This window comes from Anomalospiza imberbis, chromosome 5 (genome assembly GCF_031753505.1).
Source record: "Anomalospiza imberbis isolate Cuckoo-Finch-1a 21T00152 chromosome 5, ASM3175350v1, whole genome shotgun sequence".
NCBI lineage: Eukaryota > Metazoa > Chordata > Aves > Passeriformes > Viduidae > Anomalospiza > Anomalospiza imberbis.
The window spans coordinates 9,247,720-9,269,560 of NC_089685.1; the positions used below are offsets into that span (position 1 = coordinate 9,247,720).

A 21,841-nucleotide genomic window follows, 5' to 3' on the forward strand; every position below is an offset into this window, starting at 1 on the left:
TTTTTCAACTTGAACATTTCTATGATTCTATATTGAATATCCACTGTTAAATGACTGCAAAAAAATAATATGACATTTTAATGAGTTAGCTTATGTCATCATAACAGCATTGACTGATGATAAGACAATTTTGTTACAAATGTGACTAAGTATATGACTGTAACACATTTTAAAATTCAGTCAGAATGGGAATGAACATTTAGTCATGTGGTGCAGCTACCTTGAAGCTAAGTTCAGCAAGCAATAACTTCATTGCTTATAACAATATTCTCAGTTTATCCTTACTTTGTATTAAAATGCATTTAACTAAACATTGGTAGAAGTAGTGTAATCACAAGGAACTATTCTCTTTTAATTTGTACTGCAGTGGGCTGAAAGTGCACATGCTGGTAGTTACATGAGCTTATCTAATAAGAGCTTCTTCATTAAACACCATATCATGATTGTGTTCACTGATGTGTGTGAATCCTTGTATATAAATATTTATAGGAGTTTTTTTCTATAACTTGGGATGTTTCTAACAAGTTTTTCACTACTGCTTCATAAACAGAAGTTAAAGTAGAAATGTAACTACGTTTTACACCAAATAATAATAAGACCTGTGAGATTGCATTTTAGATCTTATTTTCTATTCACTTATTTTCTGTCATTATTTGTAGGATCATTACTGGGGTCTGTTTGTTCTTATTTTGAATTATATTTGAATCTTTTAACTCAGCATTATTAAAATTTTCATTTAATATCTTAAAAAGAATTTGAAGTCACAACTTGTACTATAGTATATATACATTTCTAATACAAAGTTCAGTGAAGAAATGGCAAGGATTTTGGATCAAATTCTGAGTTTTCCCATTCTGTTCCTGGTGTTCACTGAGACTGGGTAGAATTCAGATAAAGATTACTATCTCTAAGTTTAGTTGACTACAAATAGGTATCCATCCTCCTATTAAAGTATGTGAAGATCCAGTCAAACCTCCTGACGAAGCCTAGAGAGGGAATTGGGCATCCTAGAGAGGTACCACTAAGAACACACTTCAATGTGAGCTCTTGATAACATGAACTCAGACCTCTAGACTAGGATTGAGGTGACTAAACATAAGTACCTGATACCATTTCAACCATGTTAGAGTGTCATCCTTTTCTTTCTTGTTTGCAATTTAGGAGGCACAGGTCTTTTGTAGATACTGGCTCATATCTTCCAGCTCCTTTCTTGTGTTTTGGAGTGTTAATGCCTCTTTTTTAAGTGAAAAGACTTCTCAGTAGAAGGTGTTGTTTTACAGTTCTACATATGTGGCTTTTTCACATTCTGGCAATATGAAGAAATGACATTATCATTATTTATTTCCAAATATTTTCCCAAAAAGAATCACTCAAAACAGAATTTCAACACAAAAAATCCCCCGTTTCTTTACATGAACGTATACATTTCCCATCCCTATGCAGTAGCTTGTCAGTTAATCTCTGAGCACCACAAAAATATTCCTGAAGTGTCCTGTTGGTTGACAGTTTCTATCAGCATTAAGTAATGATTTCTTTGCACATTGGCTGTCACTTCAGACACGTAAGATTAGTCTGTGCCTTTCATAACACTCTTCTGGAAATGGAAGTTCTTAGTGCACTTATCTTTTCCTCTCACTGTTTTCTTCTTCCTTCTTCCTGTGCATGTCAGTGAGAGACTGTGAAGACTTTAAGGAAAATGTTGCTGAATTAAATTAAATGCTTAAATAAACATCAAATAAGTTCTCTAGAGTGGAAGTGAGTTAATGTCTTCTGAATGCTGGCTAAACAAGAAAGTAAGATTACAGTTTGGCAGTAATTATAAAAATTACTTGGTGGGAAAAAAGAGATTTCAAATTTTAGACATGACAAAAACATTGGAGAAAGATACATTTGAAACTGGGCAAGAAGCCTTTACTACCTTAATCTCTAGACAGCTTAAAAAATTCTCAGCTTAGATATTCTGGAATGCTTTAAAAGACACAGTTTCATATTTAATCTCTACCTGATTCAAGTGAAGGTTTATTCTTCAAATTTCCACAAAGTCTTGGGTAGATTAATTTAAATTTTTAAGGATTATATTTTTTCATATATAATTAAAATTGTAAAAATTAGTTCATAATTATATTTCTTTTCAAAAATATCCATGTAGCTCTTTGCTATCTAAGGCTACATTAATGTATAGGTATTTCTTTATCATTTAGAGCAAGTGGTGAGAAATTATTTACTAAAAATGTGTCACAGAGACTGTCTCTTTCAGACCATAGGAACTAGAGACGTGTTTATCATATTCCTTTTTTTTACCCATGTAGAATACTGTTCATGTCAATGAGTAAACATTTTATGATCTAACACTTAAATGATTCAGGTGGGAACATGTCACAGAGTGGCTCAAGCCTTGTGCATCTCCATGAATAGAGCAGTGATTCCAGTCCTGGTGTACCTCAAAGTAACCTTAGATTTACCTCTTGCAGAAGTGAACAAGAAATTTCTGTAGTCTGAAGTGATTTCCTCTGACCCTGTCTCAACAGCAACAAATATGTGTGAATTACCCTGTCGGGCTTCATTAAAAGCATATCATCAGATGGCTAAAACAGTGAAATCCTGACAGTCACTTTCGATAGGGGTAAAAAAAAGCAAAACCTTCAACTTGTCTGAGCAATAACAAAGGAGTTGTTAAACCTTAATCTCTCCCTGGAATCCAGTTATTTCTTTGGAGTGTTTCTTGTTGAAGCTAAACATTCTGTTCCTATGAATTACTGGGAAAATGCATTCTGTGTCATGTCAGACGTAAAAAACTCACTGCACTCTCTCAGTAAAACACCACGCACTGTGCAAACTGTTTTCAAAGATGCCTAATCACACTTTCTATTCATCCTGATACGCCTTAGATGATGAATGGTGTGAGCAGTACTGGATTCTGCAGGTTTTGTGCTATAAGAATATACTAGTTTAGCTCTGGTTTGTAATGGGAATTGTACTTTCACACTTGTTTGCAGACAGATTAGCAAAGGTAAATATTCAAATGTTTTCAGCATTTATTGTTCTATTTAGAAAAAACAGTGATATACTTTAAAATATATACCCTACAAGGGAACACAATAATGTAGAATAGTAAATTTGGCCATTTTTATTATAGTTTTTTACTTAGTTTTTAAGTATGACTTATGATCATAGTTATATCTTTTGTAAAGCCACATGAAATACAAGCTGATGCCTGTATGTCTGAGTATACTTGTAAAGCTGATTTGAATTCTATCATCAGTCAGAATCCATTCTGTTAAAAAAAAAATGTTTGACTCTCTGCTCTTCAGTGACCTCTGAACTTCTCAGTGAACTTAATTTCAATGAGCCATGAGTAACCTGACAAAACAGTATGTTGTCAAGAAGGTTGCTATCCTAGAAGAATGAATAAAAATAAAATAAAATTTCCATCTAGAGAAATGGCCTATAACATACAGATATGTTCTGGGGTTAAAGGCTCGTGGACTTGCAATAATATATGAATGCTTCTGAAAAAGAGATTCTAAAATATTGTTTGCCCTATTTTTTCAAGATAATTTAAGATAGTAAAATGAATCAGTAGAAAAGGGAAAAATAAATTTAAAAAAATCTATTATTGGAAATTCAGAAACTTTGGATTTACTTGTTCAGCTCCACATTATCCCCCTGCTTTTAGGCTCTCATGTACAGTAATTAACACTATCAAGTGTTTAATCACTGTTTTGTTGGATTTTTCACTGTTTATAGTCAACAGTTTTCAAATTATATGTAGGTATTACTGAAGACATCCTCTACCTCTTGTATATTTATTCAGGCAGGTATTCAAGGTTATAATCTTTATTTTTCATCATTGTGGGCTGGTTTTGGCTGTGGCCTTTTTGGGGTTTTTTTTTGTTAGTTTGTTTGTTGGGTGGGGGGGAGGGGCAGATTGGCTGGTATGGATTGTTTTGGGTTTTTTTTTTACCTGAACAGCGGAATTTCTAATATAAACTCTAATTGTGGAAGTTATGTCTAGAATTTATTCTACACTATCATGTATTAGAGAGCTAAACAAAGCAACCAAGCAGCATGGTTTTCTTTTACATTCGGTACTTCTCTCATAATGTTCTTACATTCCTGAATGTGGTTTAAATTTACATATGCTAGAGACAGATTAAGTCCACCAAATCTGAATCCTGGTTTCAAATAGTGGTTATTATAGTAAGAGACAATTGCAATAGTCTGATCCTTTTCATTACAGGTGTTTAAAATAATGAACTTAATAAAAATTCTCCCAGCTCTTGCATGAAAATGGAGTCAGAAAATCATGGAAAAGCTCTCATGGACATAAAATTAGTTTGTAATTCATTGCAAAAAGTTGTTCATAAGAATAAATTGCACAATTAAACAGGACTTAACAATATAAGAATTCACAATTAAGTACCATTTTGCCAATTATAGTAATGACCAAACTACACTCTTTAAGAGTTGTAATGCAAATAATCTATGCTATGTTATTTTAGAGGTTATCATTAATTTGCATCAAATTAAATATGAGTGAATTCATTCATAGTGTTCATTCAGAATTAAACTCTGTTCTTAGTTAGAAGGAAGAATCTGTCTGTTTTTATTTTCAGCTACAATGCTTAAGCTGATCAGATATAACAATTCCCTTTAGTCTCTTTTAAAACATAGACTTCTCCTGAATACATTGAAATATTTAATGGAATAGTGCAAAAAAAAGTGTTACTGCTGCATTGAAATTATGTTCTTGTCCAACACAATGGATATAATGAGACTATAAGCTATATAAACTATTAGTAAACTAATCATGAGTTGTGGAGCAAGTTATAGACTGGAACTGCTTGTACTGTTGATCAGCATGTTTCCTGGAATGTTTTCAGCACACAACAACTTATAATAATACGGGTCAGTTGATGGTCAAAATTTCCATAATAACTTGCAAAATACTACCACAGCCAGTCTGGATGGAGTCATTCTGGTTTGGGCTAAATTGCTTTTAGGGGAAAGGGCTAGCAAAGACCTACAGACACGAGCTCTGCTGTGCCACTTGAACTCAGTTTTAGAGAACAAACATCGACCCATTTGTTTTAATATGTGGCCATGGGGCCTTGCCCTTTAGGGAGACTGATGGCCCAAAATAGCACAACTCATACCATGGGAGGAAATGCTGTAATGGCTAAGCAGGGTACAGATTCAACATCTAATTTTCTCTCTTAAAATGTTTCAGGCCTATGTTGTATTAAATTTTAAGACAGATAAATAAGACTTGTGTTTGTGAGAAGCATTCTTCTTTCATACCCTGTAAAGTTAGTTGTACCTAGCTCAGGTATGTTGTCAGGTATTTCAAGTCAGGCAAGATTAATGTCCCACTGGCATCCATCCTCCTTTATCCCAGATGGTGTTTATACACTTGAAGAGGGGGAGATGAATTTACAGTTCTGTGTTTCTTTGTTCTTTTTTGTATTTTCCAGAAGAGAGGCTGACCAACCTTTAAAAGTTGTTCTTCTAGCACTTTCAAATTATTTTTTCCATCACCTTTTATGTTAAGTACTAAAGCATGATCTGCCAAATAAACTATTTATAAAATTGAGTTGATTCCAATTAAGATTATGGTGAGTCCAGGTATTAAATTAGAATAATTCATTTTTCTGTCAAGGTTGGGTGGTGAATACTACTAGACTCCACACTAAGAAACTTTAAATTTGCAGGTAAACAAATATACATATCCCCACATAAAGCATGTAAAATATTCTCTTTAGCCAGCATGTGCTGAACAGATATGGCTAACTTTATTTAGAATCTGCTATATTCAAGGAATAGTTAATCCTTCTGCAGTTCAAATAATCTCATTTTTTTCACAGGTTCTGCAGAGGAAAATTTTGATTACCTTAAGAACATTTTATGTCTTAATTTTAAGTCATCTGTTTAGGATGAACTTCAACAGACCTACCTTAAATCACAATGAATCTTTAACAGTTCAGAAATGTTTTATTGGAAACACATAATCTCAAGTTACCTGTTGGGATTTATTGGCCTTTTTTTCCAGTGGCAAGTATTGATCTGCATTGAAGCACATTAACAGTTTTTGAATGTTACAATAGTCACCACTGTGCATCTCTTCTAGATGTGTATTGTGTAAGTCAACAAATGCTCTTTATTACATCAAGGCTGGATGTAATTGTAATACTGAATTGTATTTCAACACTTCTAGAAAGCTAACTGGAGTTAGTGCAAGTTCTCTCTATAACCCCGATATTTACAATAGCCACATTGTCCCTATGTAGAATTTTAAAAAGGCCTTAGAAGGAGTCCTATTCACAGATGAGAAATTATCTATATATTTTTTTTCTGCCATTTTTCTGGAATACCATAGAAAACTGGAGTTTATACCATTTATCCTCAAACTTTTGGGATATTTCCTTTTCTGATTTTCTAATATCCTCAAAATTAATGTGAGCAAGGAGCAAAAGGAAATACAGATGCTAAACCAAAGATCAGTTGATGGGCTTGTGTCTGGTTCACTAAACTGTCTAAAATAAATCATAAATTCTCCAAATACCCTTTGACTATTCCATAGAATGCTGTAATGGTTCTTTTTCTTATGAGCATTGTGAATTAAAGTCTGAGCAGGACTCTGACATCCTGAAACGAGCAAACTGTTTAAATGCAGCTTGTCATCATCTGTGTAAGACAGAAAAAAGAATGGCAGAGTCTGAAAAAGGAATAATATTTTAGAAAACATAACACAAGTCTTCAGAAACTCGTATTATAATAAATAGCCTAGATTAGACAGAAAAGCCAAAGAAATATATGAATATAAAATATAGTTATATAATATTTAAATTTAAATATTTGCACCTCACCTGTTGTGACACCAGATTCGCTGGGGTTTTTTTGCATCTGAACTCTGTAGATTAGCCTCATGTTTACTTGTATCTGACATGACATTTTCATAAATTGGCAAAAGTCTCAGTTTTACAGAGGGCACTTGTAAATCTCACCAGGTAAAAGTGAGATTAAAATCAGATACTGCTTAACTATCTAGTGGATCTGTGCTCAAAGTGATAAACTGTCAACCATGAATGCCAGTACCATTTATTCCTGTAAAAATGATTGTAAAAGGAATAGAAAATGGCAAATTCATAATGCCTTCTTGTCACATAGATTGTAATGAGAACAAAAAATACCACAAACAAATATTTTTTTTGGTGAAAACCATCAATCTGTAATGAGAACAGAAAGTAGCACAAAATAGGTACCTTCATGTGTCTTCTCTGAGCTTCCTAAAATGTGATCTTTCTTTTGCACTCAAATGGCATTTTCCAGATTCTTTTGGTCTGCTCATTCTACAGAGTTTTTTTGTTCCCTTAGCTGTTTCTAAGTGGCTCATTAAAAATATGCACAGATTATAAAAATGTAATGTGGTCGTGCAGTTTTTTCACAAGACATTTTAGAAATATTTTATACCTTTCAGCATTGCAAAAAAAAAAAAAAACAAAAAAAAAAAAAACACTTTCCAGCTAAGCATGGAGAGTTGAAACCAAGTAGAATCGATCTGGGTCAGCTTGAGGAGAGTTGTGGGTGGTTTGGGGCAGCAAATATAAACTGCATTCACATTATTGAGTGGGATTTAAGAAAGGTAGCTTGAGTCTGAAATGCTGCATTATGCTTAAAATGGCTTTTAATAATTTCTAGAACTTCATTTATGTCTTTTATCTATTTATAGCTTTTTATTAAGACTGAGTATGACATATTTTATGATCTCCAGAAATTCTGGAAACTTGGTGAGTTAATTTCCTAATTGGTGGCACAAAAGCCTCTATCAAGCATACATGTTTTGGATAGTCCTTATGACAAAAAGGTTTAACTTTCTGCCATATTGATTAAAACTGATTCATATTAAAACTAAGCTCTTAAAAAATATATTTGGGCTCCTGTGCTCCCATGATAATTTTTTAAGCCCTTCTTTCGGAGACAGAATTCTTTTACAATAGATCAACAATGATATGTTTTTCAAATCAAACTACCAAACATACAGCTTCCTAGAGAGTTCATCAGGTTTTAGAGAGGAAGCTCTAAAGGCAGATTAGCCAGTCATACAGAGAAGCAGTTTTATTTGTCTTTTTACCATACTTACTGCTGTTATATAACACAAAGTGGTTACCAAACCATGATAAATAGGGCAGCACTCATTTCCTCTTTTTTAAATCATTGTATTTTCTGAGAAGGATCATTATTGATGAAAGGAGAGTAGAATGAGTTTCTTTTTTTTTGTAAACTTGTGGCCCTCCAAGTCCTCTGGGTTTTGCTGTACTTCCTCCTCCAGCAGCTAGGTTCTCTTTTCATGATGCCTGTTTGTGAGCATTCGTCCTGACAGGCCTGCACTGTGGTACAGTCTGTTTTCCACAAATTTTGTAATTATTGACTTTTGCTGTTTTTTTTTCATTTTTTGTTAAATTCTTAAACCATTTCCTACTTTTATTTGTGTGACTGCTTTTTAAATTAATTCATGTGGTTTGTTGATTTAATTCAAGGAGTGCTTTTTTGTAAAACCAGATAAAACCAGGCTTACTTCTCTGTCTTCATGTGTTCAACACAGTTTATTCTACAATTTCCTCGATAAACTTTTGTAATAAAATACTCAATTTTGTTGCAGATATGGCTTTGTTTTCCTATTTCCATGATCAACATTGTCAATTAAATTAATTAATGATTATTGACAGCAATGCTATTCCGGTAAGTCATTTCTAAGGAATGTTTTGGCACTATTATGCACCATCTACAAATGAGTTCTATAAAATGCAATGTCCCATGAACAATTTATTGGGCAAATACTCTATTAGAAAGAGAGAAAAGAGGTGAAAAAAAGGAAAAGAGGTGGTACTATCTGAGTGAGCTACACACGTACTATAATAGATTATAGTTGTAATGTACATTTTTAACTGTGATGGAGAAGTAGCAAATGAAGCATTGAAGGATAATGTTTTTTCTAAGTGCCAATAAAGCATAATCAGGTAGATTGAAGCAAAATCTTAATAAATGAATGAAGCAAGATAAAATGAATCTGTCAGATTCTTTACAGACCTAAATGTTCAATCAACAGTAACATAAGATGGCAAATTTTATGAATCTAGGTAGGCATTTTGGGTATGATTTCAGTTCCCAAACATCCCTATGGAATGAACAGTCAGCTGAAATAGTATTTGCACTTTTTTTTTTTTTTTTTTTTTTTTTTAAGATTCTGGCATAATATATGAACACTTTTTGGTTGCAATAAAATGTTTTTTACACAATTTTAAATTTATAATGCATCATATCTGAAAACATAGCAGTAGATATTCAAGATTTTTTTGAAAGAAAAAGTCTGCTTAGTTGTTTTTGCACAATAATTAAAATGATTGAATCCAAGTTCCATCTTTAAAGAAAAAAGTTTATTTCTGACGTACCAGGTTTATATTAAATGCAGATGATTGCAAGATATAATTTTAACTGCTTTGATGTACAAAAAAAATTTCTTCTGCACACTGGAAGCTGCTTCCAGATCTGCCCTTGAAGACAGATGTGAACTTTCCACTTCATTGCCTAGAGATGTTTTTTTTTGAAAGAGCTCCATAAATGTTTCTTTTTACAAGCAGACTACATATTATTCTGGTGTCAAAAGCTTGGGAATTGATTACATGGACTATAATACAGATATGATAATTTCTGTTGTGTTTTAGGATCCAGTTTCAATTCTCCGGGCCATATATTTGCAGTTATGATCTCTGTAATGCACTCTTCATGCTTTTATATCTGCAGCTCTCCATAACCCATTTTGACAAAGGCTTTTGCTTTCTGAGGTTATTCAAAATTTCTATCAAATTATAGCATATTTTTTTTTTGTTTTTACTCAGGCAGATGCATATTTTACTAAAAATTGTTATTGTTTTTTTATTAATTGTCTTACATTATATATATGATTTAAAAAGTAGAATGTAAATGAAAATTCCTAATTTAACCTATATTGTTTAATAAAACTATGAGTAAGTTTCTATTCTAAAGATATATTTCTTTAATATAAAAAAAAAAAAACAAAACAAAACAAATTCTATCCTGGTTTTATAAATTATGAACTAAGTTGGGAGTGCAGTAGGTAAATTGTTCAGGTGCCACAAAACCAAGAACTAAAAACTATTTTGAACAGTTTTACTAAAAGGCTGTTGTAAATTTTTGCTTTGATTTGATTTGTTTTTTATTTTTTTTTTTAGTTGGCTTGGGTGGCTTAGGTTGGTTAGTTTGTTGGTTTAGTTTTCTTCATTCTTTTTGGGTTTCTTTGGTGGCAATTGTGATAATTTTAGGAAAATAAGGAGATTTAGAGATCACTAACAAATTCCATCCCACTTTTTTGTTTTGGGATTTTTTTTTTCTTTTTGGAAAATGCTATTTCATTGGCTTAAGACCATTCCTTAGAGGAGTGTCCTCAGGTGAGTGGGGAGCTTGTAAGCAGCAGAAAGCTGTGTGTCTGTCTCTGAAGAGGAATAAAAGAACAATGAAAGTGGTTGTAATATTTTTGCTGAGGATTGTTGTACAGAAAAGTGGAGGTGCTGCCTGGGTGAGACCCTTACTTCACTTTAATTATCAGGATCTCACTGGCCATGTGAGGGCTTTCATAGCACAGAGAAAAAAGATAAGCAGAAAGTTTTGGTTTTTGGGAGTTTTTTCCATTTTGTGATTTTTGGGTTTTTTACTTTTCACTTTTCATCAAACCACTGAGAGCTATTGACTTCTCTGTCATTTTTATCTCCAGATGTTAGTTCTTGACTTAAAAGAGAACATACAATTAAATTAATTAGAAGCTGACATTAGTATCACTTATCCTGGAAGACTGAGCATTAGATCATGTTATTTATGATATAAACAGGTTCTTTAAAAGAGTGTTTCAAGGATTGAGCAAATGCTTCAAAATTAATTAAGACTTGAAAATTGACTTTTAATGAGAAAATAAGATCCGTCTATTTTGAATAACAGCAACAAATTTGAAAACATAAAACTTCAAAAGAATATTTCTCTTATTTGTTTATTTATTATTTATGTTAAGGGTTATTTGTTGTCATTTTGATATTTTAATAAGGGATGAAAATATAGAATTCAGTCCAAGGTTTGGAAAATTAAAATTTTTGTTTGTTTTTGTGACAGATGTTAATATTTTGGGTTTAGAAGTGAAGTAAGAGAGCTGTGTTCTTCTGAAATGACAGAGTAAAACCAGCAGTTTAGAACTCAATAATTATTTATATAAGAGTATTTAAAATATTTCTAAAACTCTTCAACAATTTTCAATTAATCTAAAATTTTTACTAAGGACACTTGAGCATCAACTACCCTTTTAAAACATGGTTCAAGGCAGGCCATGCTTTCAAGATAAAAGTTAAGCTTCTGTACAGTTTCTGCTGTCATTGTAAGAATGATACAAATATTAACCACAAGAATAAGGTTTGTCAAACCTGACATAAGGTACAAAACTATTAAGTATGAATACATTATGTATAGTAGTAATAATAATAACAACAAGAAGAAGAATACAAAAAATGCAAATAGAAAATATGTTATTTTTAGAGTACAGCTGTATTTATTTTTAACATTATTGTTGTAGAGTGTTATGTAGTTTGAACAAAAAGCTATCTTCATGACAAAGTAACTGTGATACTTTTTGCCAAAAGGGACCGTGAGTATAACTCCTATTTACAGTTCAGCTTCATGGTGTGGGAAAGTGCTGAGCTTGTATCATATGCATCGTGGTCTTCCATTAGAGATTACATTTTTTAATGTTTTAATGTGATTCTTTAAAACATAAGTATAATTAAAATTCATATTTTCTCTAGCTTTTGTTTTTGTATTTTTATGCCATCTAAGAGACAACATGTAAAGAATTCAATGGACAGAGAAATTATTGGAACAATAATTTTTAAAGCTAGAGAAGTTCCTCCCGTAAATTTAGTTATCATTCTAAGAAATGCTGAAACATAGAGAATAGAAAACTCTTTGTGAAACTAGAAGGATTTTGGCATTGAAGGATCAAATCTGTTGAGAATAATGGCCCCTTCTTGATGTAAAAGTCTATGTATATAAGTTTGTTTGGCTTCCTGTGTGCTGCATACCTCTGTATGTGTGTGGATGTCTGTCTGTGTATCATTCATGCATATATGAGTGTAAAATTATGGATTTGCCCTTCCCCTGAAATATTTTTAAAGATGTATGGAGGCATCCTCTGTTCATCAAGGAAAAATTCTGAATCAGCTAAACTATGTAAGTAATTGTGTACTTCGTATTAGACCTGAGGTAACTAACTGATTTGAGAGGATTCGTTTTCATTCTGAAAATAGCAAAAAGAAGTGAAAGTGCACTAAGGAATGCAAGGAGGTGATTTTGGAGGCATTTCATTTTTCACTGTCTGTGTAGGGCTTTTTTGCCACTTTGTAATACTGTGTGTATTTTGATACATGAGAAAAATTTATTTTTAGAAGGATAAAACAAATAATTTTCAAGCATAATTTGTCTATTACTTGCACTGCAAGTCCATTGGGAAATGGAGTACTCCTACTACAGTTGAATATTCTGGGGCCTTGCCCTTACTTCCAAGAAGCTATGACAGATTTATTGACACTAATGAGAGAGAAAAATGAACCCCCAGATTTCACAGGTGTTTTTGTTTTGGGTTTTTGTTTTGTTTGTTGTTTTTGGTTTTTTTTCCCTAGCAATTAAGAACTGTATTTTCCTTTTATAATTAATATTTATATTGAGAGTTAGCAGTACTTTTGTTTCAGGCAGATTTACATGGGTTTAGATTATTTGGTATTTTCTTTGCATAATTTTATGGTGTTTCTTGAAAGTAAACTCAAGCTTATTAAAAGTGATTGCTGGAGTATATAGGATTTATTTGTACATTAAACACCGAGAAAACATAGGCTTTAAGTCATACCCGAGCATCACAGTATGTTACACTTTTGAACAGATTGCACTCATGTTTCTGTACAAAATACTGAGAAGAATTTTTAATGAATATTGGTTTGTAGTTTCCCAAGAAAAGTATTTTAATTTTAATTCTTCTTGTACATATTTTCCAAATGATGGGAGAACACAGCATGCTCACCTTTTTCAAGTTACAAATTTTGACAGGATTTTCCTGCTGACTAAATGGCATATTCTTTTTTAAGACAATCTTTCCAATATTTTCTATTATGTGGTGGCCCAAAGGCAAAATTGTAGGCAGGAAAGTGCAAGGTCAAACAATGAGCAGGACATACAGGAAAGATCATTGTCACTTAACATGTGTCCCCACAGTCTCCCTGAGAGCTGATCAGCAACAACCTCAAAGGAATATAAAGACAAGAGACTAAAAAGCTTTTTTAGCTTTTGCACCTGCACCTCATCTCTAGCCTTGCCTTTCCCCAGACTTTGCACTTTGTTGCCTCAAGGCTTGGGAATTTGCCTCTTTATCAATAAAAAATGGTCACACCTGCTGATAAAGTGTTATTCTGCCCACGTGTTACAAAACCAGGCAGTGGCTATTTCTGTGCTGTGGTGCTCTGCCACTGCCCATGGCAGAGAGGTCAGTATGGATTTCACCTCCTCATTTTAGGTATTTAGGAGAAATGTTCATGGGGAAGAGCTCCAGAAGCTGCTGGAAGGCCTGTGTGCTTCTCAGCATGTACCATATCACACAAAGCCGTGGTCATTCTGCACAGGTGTCATACCTATTTCCTTTGTTTATTTCTTTTATCTCTTTACTGCCATGGCAGCTGCCAGCATATCAGAAAATGGTTACATGCAAACTTCTTCCTGTATATGTAGCTAATAATTAATAAAATTTTCCAAAGCCAGGTAAGGGACCATCCTTCCCTTTCTGCTGGACCTGTGTTCTCTTCATTGAGAACAGTGTGTTTCCTTGACTATGAATTATCCCCCATTTTTTTGTCCGCTTGTTTCTTCGCCTGTCGCCCTCATTTTTCAGGCACCTAAAGGATTCAGATATCTTCCACATGACACTGAAAGCAAACATTATACATAAATCCTTACTAGTAAACAGAAATTATAAAGCCATGTAAAATACAAATAACTGATAAAATAGATATGTACACTGCAATTCTGATTAAAAAGATTCAAATAGAAGAGATGAGCTGAAAAGTGGAAAAGAGTCAGTGGAACTGTCTTCAAGTATTTAGAGATTTTGAATATCAGACCATTTATTTAAGTATCAGATTACAGATTTAGGTCTTTTTTTCAGGCTATTATTTTAAGAAAGGTTTGTCTTTGGACTTTAGTGTAGGCTGTGAGCAAATCTCATATTCATCCTTGAAGTGAGGTCTGTGTGGAGCACAGTTTGCTGCAGGCTCTTTCCCTGATCCCATAGCTTGCTGAATGAATCTGAGTAGCCAGGGTCATAACTTTAGGTCCTCAGTTAAGTATTGAAAATTTAGGTTAGAAGGGACTGGATGGAGCTAAGACTTAAAAAAAAAAATAAAAATTAAAAATCACCTTTTCTTCTTTAAGTATTTACATCTCTGTTAATAGCATTTCACTTGAAGCATACAGATTCTTCTTCAAAAAATGAATACATTATTAGATAAAATGGGGACAAAAGACACACACTTCAATCTGTCTTAGGAAAGATTTTTGGTTTTTCAAAGCATATTTTAAGGGTGAACTGAAAATGTTAGTTTTAAGATTATCTGATTTGCAAAAGCAAACAAAATGCAAAATGGCTTTAAAGAGAAATTATGAATATCAGTTGTCTCTGTATTTCTGTTGGGGATGACCAAAATAAAAAGTTCTTACAAAGAATGATTAAGGTGTTTATATATATGATCCATTAAGATTCAGATAGAAAGGTTGCATTTGTAGTTTATAACTAAACACATATTGTGAGATGTAATAAAAATAACAGTTATCCTTTTTGCTACAGAACCTAGTTCCATAGCTAAGATCTGGTTTTTGAACAAAAATAATTTTCTTTAGACTGTCTGTGAAAGGTCAGCATTGAACACAGAATTGAATAGACCACAAACTCTTCAGGGGATGGTGTTGTTTGTTATTTTAGTGCCATCTGTGACACTAGACATTTTGTCAGTTCAGAACAAATAATAGCAATGGTGGGATGGGAATACTCACGTATTCTGCTGACCAGTTTGTGGGAAACAGTGATTCAGCTGCTAGGAGGCACAGAAAACAGTTATTCTTTGAGACTGTTGTAATAAAGGGTACAAAGGAGCACAGTGAGGCTTCTCAACATCTACATATAGCCAAGAAGGATTTCAATAGCCTAACATTTTTAAAGCTCTGACTAAACCGGTTTATAAAATAACTATTTAATAAAACTGTATTTTTACCATAAAATTATGACTTCAGACACTAATAAAACTTTGGATTTCTTTGTCTATAGAATCCACAGAAATCTTTAGGAACTACCATTCTATCAAAGCAAGTTAAGAATAGCATTAGTAGAGGTCACATGCTTCTGTTCATTAATGCACAACAGCGTGGTCATTTGTCACGTATGCAAGCAACCCGAAATCATTTTAGTCATCTAATTGGGGATTTCCTTAAAAGAACCTGTGAAAGAGAATGTCACTGCAACAATTTTTATCTGACTCTGGTTGTCAGATATACACTGAAATATCTTTATGAATGTAACTATTATCTTCTTATCCTGACAGTAAATTCTCTACCTGCAGTGGCTTTTGTGAGTGAAATGAGAAGCCAAAAATAATACAGAAGCCCCTCTGAGATGGACTTTGTCAATTAGAAGACTGCTTAATAAGACAATTGTATAGTCATTGACATGTAAGGACAGAAAGATGATTTTCATGTATACCTCATTATAGAAGTCACTATTCAAAAATATCTTAAATGTTTTATATATAAAAGGTTGGCCTTTGAATAATGCCCATATCCACTTTATTGTTTTTTCCTTCTCTGGGGTTGTTTTTGCCATGGTAACAGAAGAAGTACTTAAGGGTACTAAAGTAGAAGTACTGAAGTGCTCAATGGGAATTTCTCTGTGTAAGACTGAGGAGGAAGGATCATGCCTTTGTTTTGTGCAACAGCACACCTACAGCTAAACCTGCCAGTACAAAGGAGGGCTTTTAGTCATCTTGTTTTAATGATGCTTGAAAAAAAACAACAAACATATTACAGTGCATTTAGATGCAGAGGAAAAACAAATACAGTGATGTTAGCCCCTCCTCAATAAAAAAGCAGTTATTTTTCCACAGTTCTGGTTCATTTGCATCTGTGATGGTGTATATGTACACTAGGGATATATTTTTGTGCATTGACAGCATAATTCTAAGCCTCTAAGGGATTTCAGAAAAATAATTAAGGGAAATTAAAGTATACACAGATACTATACACATAAAAATCCCATTATCTATTAAATTTAATTGCTAAAATAAAAATTCCCATACAACAGAACAGTTGCTGAAAAAACACAAAACTTGAGCTTTTTCTGCAAGTGCTGAGATGTATCTTGAAGTAAGGTAAAGATATATACTTTTCATATTTGTCATCACTTGAAGTAGGCAATCTTTGTGTTGTCATAATCTGTATTTCATCTGTACATAATTGAGTGAAATAGTCATCAATCCCAACCCTATTAAGTTAAGGAACAGGTAATTCCTGACACGTGGGAGAAACACCGATTCCTCTGTACTTTTCTGGTAATCTGCTGCAGTATTTACAACTTTATCACTTGGTGTGGAAGAAAAAGAGATCATCGAAAAGAACTTATTTTATTTCATAGTTGTGACAGCTTATAAATAAACATATCAGTTAATAACAATAATGACGGACTGAGATAACTTAGTCTTCTTCAATCACATACTGAAACTCTTTATTTGAGAAAAAGATAAAATATGGTATTTTGTTTTGCATTTCTCAGAAAACAATTTCATCTTGGTTGCAACTTTAGCAAATAAAAAACCACATTCTTAAACTGAAAAGGTAATCCCTTCCTCCTCCTGTTGACAAAATTCTTTATTCTGCAGGGATTTTTACAGTTTTTTCCCTTTTAATGTGATGCTTTAAATTCATCTGAACCAGTTTTTGGGCATTTCTATGATCTCTCTCTGATGGCTAAAAGACACCTTAATGCTTAAAGTCAACTAGGTTCTGTGAATCTGTTTAATGCTAATGATATAATGCATTCTGCTCGTCATTAATATTACAGAAATGCAGTTTTTAAAACTGGTAGGATTTCATGAATCATTGAGTGATTTTGTTGGCAATCACGTCATATATTGAAATTAACTGTGTTTCTCTGTATCATACTCCAAACTTCAAATCGCTACTGGCAATGAAGGTGTACTAATTTTAAAGCTAAATTTGTCCATGGACCATTAATATCCCTTTGGTTTGCAGCCAATATACCTTTCCTCCCATATAAGTCATATTTGTGAGATTCATTTCCCTGGGTTAAATTAGCCACATTTTTCTAACCTTTTCTCCAAAAATCAACCATCTGACTAAGCATTTGTTTGCACATCATTTCTTCACTTGGGGTGGAATCCAAAAATAAGTTTAAGTTCCTAAGTGACATTTTAGACAAAATATATGTGTAAATTCAGGAGAATGAGCCTGGAAAACTGCCTGTGACCTCCACAGATGCTGTATCTGTGAAAACCTCTCTGCATTTTTTCTAATTCTGGATGCCATAGAGGCTCCACTGTGGACCCTGTCTCTGCCAAACTGGCTTCATTTAGACAGTTGCCTGCTGCCTGCCTGACACTGTTTGGATAGAGAAAATGTAAGATTTAGTATTTTAGTTTTGGTTGTTTTTTTTTTTTAATTCTGCCAGATCTACAGTCTAATTTTGTCGTCATGCTCTGAATATTTATGTTTCTCTATCAATCTATGCAGCATAGGTGGTAACTTTATTATATGTAGGTCTAGCAATTTGAATATTTATTCTAGAGGTAGGACATCTAAGTCCTCTGTTTGTGTGGAATTTGAATTTGTAGATCACACATCCCAAAGAAATGCTGAGGCCAGCATTCCCTTTCTAGATGGGAATGTAGCCTTCCCTCTCTGCATTTTCTTCAGGCAGTGTCTACCACAGGCAGAGTGGCACAGCAAGGGGGATGTACAGACTTGAGGAGTACAGAGCAATTTGTGGGTGAATGCACACAGCAGACAGATACCAATGAAGAGTTGTTAATATTAACATATTCACGACCTCAGTGAGGCCTTTGGATAGTGTCTGCTGGCCAGACAGTCACCAGTCAGGTCAGCAAGCAGCAACTTCTTCACCTCCTTGGCACATACCAGCCAACATTTGCTCTTGCTGAGTTGTTACCATCCACTTCTCTGTATTTTCCTTTTGGCTTTTTACCTCTTCATGTCAGTATATTTTTTCCTGAATTTTTCTCCTTTTGACACTATGTGGTTTTACTCTTTTTTTTTTAATTTTCTTATATCACCTGGTTTTCTCTGAAATACCATCTCAGCAGCCTTTTTCTCAATAAAACTGATCTGAGGACTCTCAGCTGTGCTGTGCCAGCCTAAGCCTTGAATCAGACACCTGAAACTCTGAGCTGAGCCTTTCAAGAGTTCCTTCACTCTTTTTGTTTGCAGAAAGGGCCATTCTGTAACAAGTAGGGCAGATCTTTTGCTTGATGACTGAAAAACAGACATTCACAATGAATGTTACACGTTTGCCCTTTTCATAATGACATTTGTTTATTACAAAACTATGTGAGGAGAACATTGTGTCAGAGCTAGTTTGTTCTGTCCAGCAATATTGGGTTGTGAGGGTTGATAAAACCAGGGAGGGAGCTGTGGATTCAGGGTATTAAAGCACTTGTATCACTCGTAGTGCCAATCATAATGTCTGTGGCCAGTTCAGGAACTAAAGGGTGTGAAGAATTCTATAAAGAACTAAGAAGATTTATCTAGTGAAGTCTGCTAAAAGAAGATGATGTCCATTTCCCAAGTCCTAATAAATTTGGGTTGGCAGGCTAACTGAAGGGATAGCCTTAGGGAAGAGCTTGCATTCAGGGCATGAGGTTAACTGAGGAAAAGACAAGTCTAAGACTGAGGCATATGACTTCATGGTACAAAATTTGATTGTACAGAGAACCATTCTGACAGAGAATCGGGAGCTAGAGGCCTGGTGCTATAAGATAATTTTTGTATATTCTTTTGTGACCAAATATCTGCATGGTAATGAAAAACCATTATATGAAACACATAGCTTTAGGAGTAGCATGTGCAACGCTTATACAGCACTGAAAAATAAAGTGGTAAATAGATGAAGATATAGAAAAAGTCCAAGAGGACAATGGCAAGATTCATTTAATCACTGGATATCTGGATAATTCCAGGTTATTTCCCTACTATCACATTAATCATTATGGCAGAGAAGCAAGTCTGGGAGTTCAATCTTTTGATAAAATTAAGTGCATTTTGCCAGTCTGCTAATGATCAAATTCCTTTCTTCATGTTAATTGTCATTATTTTACTTTTTAAGAGTTCTGTGTGCTCAGCACAAAGCATAGTCTTTGAGTAGCAGAAATTTACTCCCGTGAAAACACACTAAATAGGGCCAGCGAGCAGTGGAAACAGTGACTAGGAAACTGTTTTGGGTTTTAAACACTTAATACTGTTACTAAAGTTGCTGAAGTTCTTATAGGCATTAAAAGAACTGAGTCTGTGAAGGATTTAAATGAGGGAAAGGGAAGTGATGATGAATTTGAGAAGGAGCAAGTGTATGAGCAGTGAGTAGGCTGCAGCTGAGACGTACGAGATGGAACCTGCATTAACAGCAGAGCTAGAAGGGCCAAGTGTAGATGTACAGCCAAATGTAGGTAGCAAAGAAACAAACATAGAGGCCCTAGAAACTGGATATAAGGAAATAAAAATAAAATAGGTCAAACAAATGGCACAATCTGTGAAAAGAACATGTGAATTTAAAGTATAAATTAGCATGTTCATGAAGAATATCTATATTGCAGTAATTTTTTTGAACCATGGATTATTTCATGGCAGAAACCACTTCATTATGTTTTTGTGTAATTAAAGATTGCTAAGGCTCGATTCTAAGAAGCCTAATACGTTTAAGTACTGCCTTATTCTAATGCCCTGTGCTGACTGAAGCTATATTAGCACAAATAATAAGAGCATTACTTCTGCTTACGTTGGGAAATGACTATTTTTTGGGCTGAGTGGATAAAGCAAAATCTGCCCCCTTTTTGTGAGTTTAAAATCTTTTTGGCCTTCCAATAAATAAATAAAAAAAAACTATAAAAATTATTTTCCCAACTTTTTTATATTGATCTTTACAAACTGTATGAGAGATCAATCAATGCTACTATGAAATTGGATCTTTCTTCAGTAGTCTTTTTATGCTAAATATTATCTAGTATGTTTAGTCCATTGCAGACTTCTAAGTCCATTGCAAACTTCTAATAATAATATCATGATTTTCTGTGGGGTAGATTTGTTTAATGGAGCATTGCTTCTATTTTCAGTTGATTAAAGACAGTACACCAGATATTTATGGCTTCCAATACTTTTTTCTAGGAAAAAAAAAAGTAAACTGTGCTAAGAATTCCAGATAACCCCATCTAAAAGAAATATTTGCAAGAAAAATAAGTTATATTTTGCACATCCACTAAAAAATTATTTGTATTTCTTAATTAGTGCTTCCTAAACAAATGATGTGTTGTTGGAATACTTTAACTCCTAAGGAGGTGAATAACAGATCCTGGAGGATTATGATTAAATGCTTTTTTCAACAGAAAAAGTAAGCTTAAATTCTATTTAACAGTATGATACAGAGCCACATTCAGTTTGGATTTGCAAAGGATGTAGTAAGTGTTAGGGGAAACTACTGATTCAGCTGATAAACTGCATTTATTGGGACAATTTTACTGAGCACTATTATTAAATATTTTTGTGTCAATTACTAGGATGTTTACTAGTTTGGTCATTTCTATAAAAGTAGAATAATAAATACATAAGACAATTGTTTGATGACCTGAATGATAATTTATATATTCTTGCTTTGCTTGTGCCTGAAACTAAATTTGTCAGACAATTTTATAGATTAAATAGCCTCTTCTTAGTTGCATTTTCATAAAAGTAGCCCATATGAGCTGTTCTTACTTAAGATTTTTGTCATATCATCTGTGTTTCTTGTAATTTATATCACTTATAAAAATTGCAGATCAGCTATTTTTAAATGTAGATTTTATTGACATTATACACCACTTATCCACTAGTGAAGCTCATATTGCACTAGTGAAGTAAACCTTCATTAGCTATTCTAGTATCAAGAAGAGACTGTTTTCTTCTTCCTTTCCTTTCAGTTTCTTCCTGTGCTTAAAATTTTCTTTTGCTATTTTAAAGGAACTATAAACTAAATCCCACTGAAAACAGTGTGATTACTCTTCTCATGTAGTAGCTAGGCAACTGGCAAAGAGATCTTTAGCACAGATAGAAGCACTTGTCCTTTTCTTGATTTTTTGGGAGGAGTAAAAGGACCCAGTGTGCAGCAGGGATTTAGCAGTAAAGTGAGCAGAGAGGTGATCTTCCTGTTGAGTTACAGTCATAATGAATTTATACAGCTACCTATACAAAACTTCAAGAGGGGATTTCCTAAGAGAAACACGGAGACCCATGAGTGCCAGTTGGTCCCCTTTTTCTCAGGCTAGCAAAATTATAGGGACCTATTGATAGATTATAGAGGCTTTGTAAAGAAATATATATTAGAAACATGTAATTAAAATTTGCACATATTGGTCAACGATACTTTGGAAAAATGTTGTTGCTGTTAGTTTTTACAGTGCCTTTTTATATTTGTTCATCT

The 21,841-nt window shown here is 33.5% G+C and overlaps 1 protein-coding gene across 11 annotated transcripts in view; it reads left to right on the forward strand.

Annotated features, from left to right (window-relative positions):
- PCLO (piccolo presynaptic cytomatrix protein) overlaps positions 1-21,841 on the forward strand; it is a 315,212-nt gene that overhangs the window by 112,767 nt on the left and 180,604 nt on the right. The gene's annotated exons all lie outside the window — the stretch shown is intronic.